Raw genomic sequence first — 1,744 nt, 5'->3', positions numbered from 1 at the left:
TTTTTGGATTAAATTTGTTGCCAAAATTAATAGTAAAAAAATTTCTATTAATTTTGCACTTAATAATACATAATTAATCATTTTTATAGTTTGCGCCAACTTACCTGTGGTGGAGTAAGTTGGCGCAATTTTTTTTTTTTTTTTTGTGGGCCCGGGAGGGCCTTAATTATTTTTTTTTTTTAATTTAATGCAAATTTTATCAGTTACCAAAATTAATAATATTTAAGAATACAATTTAATACTTTCAAAAAAATGTGCTTTTTTGGCTACAGAGCTCATAGAGTAAAAACCGAGCCAACTAGCCCCGGTCTCCCCTAATAAAAAACGAAAAAATTATATCAATAGTTTTGCAAAATACAACTAATCTCATTAATAAATAAACAGAATAATCTTTACTTTTGTGATAAACTTAACCTTGGAAGAAGTTGCTGAAGTGCAAAGTAGTTTTTAAAAGTTAAAACTATTTTTTATAAAATAGCCAGTCACCTCCTTTACGGTATTGTTCCAATCGCTAACAAGGCAGTATGACGTTTTTCATACCAGATGTCATTTTTGATATAGTATTTAAATGCAACTTTGATGTGAGGATATGATGTCTGTGATCATATTTTTAATCTAATTTGTATTATAAACACAGCATTTTTTTTTTGTAAAATTTAATAAATATATATTTTTCTTAAATTTAAGATAAGCATGATTTATATATTAGCAATAATGAAATATACACTGTAATCGTTTTTTATTTATTTGTTAAAAATAAAGTAAATAGTCTAAATTTTTCTTAGTTATTTTTTTGAAAAAATCTCTTTTTATTACTGTTTATTTACCACAAAGACATCATAAAACTACGGGTTACTTACCACATAGAAATTATAAAATCTTACTTTTAAGTCGGTCATTTCTACTTCAAAACAAGTATATTCAGGGGTGTCCGTTGTACCCATGTTGGCCACCGATTTAATATAAAAGTTTTGTTTTTTTGAGAAGTAAAGTAAAGCCAAAGAAATTTATATATATATATATTACACACACTTAAAGATTAAATACATGGACGCCCGCAGCACCCGTTTTCAGCAACCATTTTAAAAAACTTTACTTTTTGTAAGATCAATAATATAAAAACTATATTAACTAGATTTATTCAAAGTCATACAAGTATATATTTACAATATATTAGTACCTAAATAAATTACTATTTACTTTTTTTGTGAAGTTAAATTTTTAGTTCATTTGTTTTTTATTTATTTGTTCTTATTTTATATAATTATCTTTATATATTAATGCTGAACTTAATAGTAGCAATAGTACCCCTTCGAGCGTGTTTCACATAAAACCCTGGCAGCCGATGCAACCGAAATAATGGTGAGAAAGTGTCGCAGAACTTTTATTTATAAAAGAATGTGAACAAAATTGTATGCAAATATCTAACTTGTGTAAAAATTAAATTATGCAATGTTAAAATATATTTAAACATATATCAAGTTTTACCTGCTTTACTTTTACTTGAAACTGCGGCAACATCTGGGCAGGATTGAAAAGTCTTGTTATTTTTCAAAAGGAATAACCTATTAAATAAATTGGAATTTCAAAAAAAAAAAATGAAGTTTAAAAGGGGGCAATAATACCTATTTAGTTTCAGGTGAAGGTATTATATGTGGAATATTAAATTTTTTGTATAGTCATTGAAACTTCTGCCACGGACACTGGTCCTTCCGTGATACAAGTTTTTGAAAATGCCTATAAC

This window comes from Hydra vulgaris, chromosome 08 (genome assembly GCF_038396675.1).
Source record: "Hydra vulgaris chromosome 08, alternate assembly HydraT2T_AEP".
Classification (NCBI taxonomy): Eukaryota; Metazoa; Cnidaria; class Hydrozoa; order Anthoathecata; family Hydridae; genus Hydra; species Hydra vulgaris.
Note: the sequence above shows the minus strand (reverse complement) of the source record.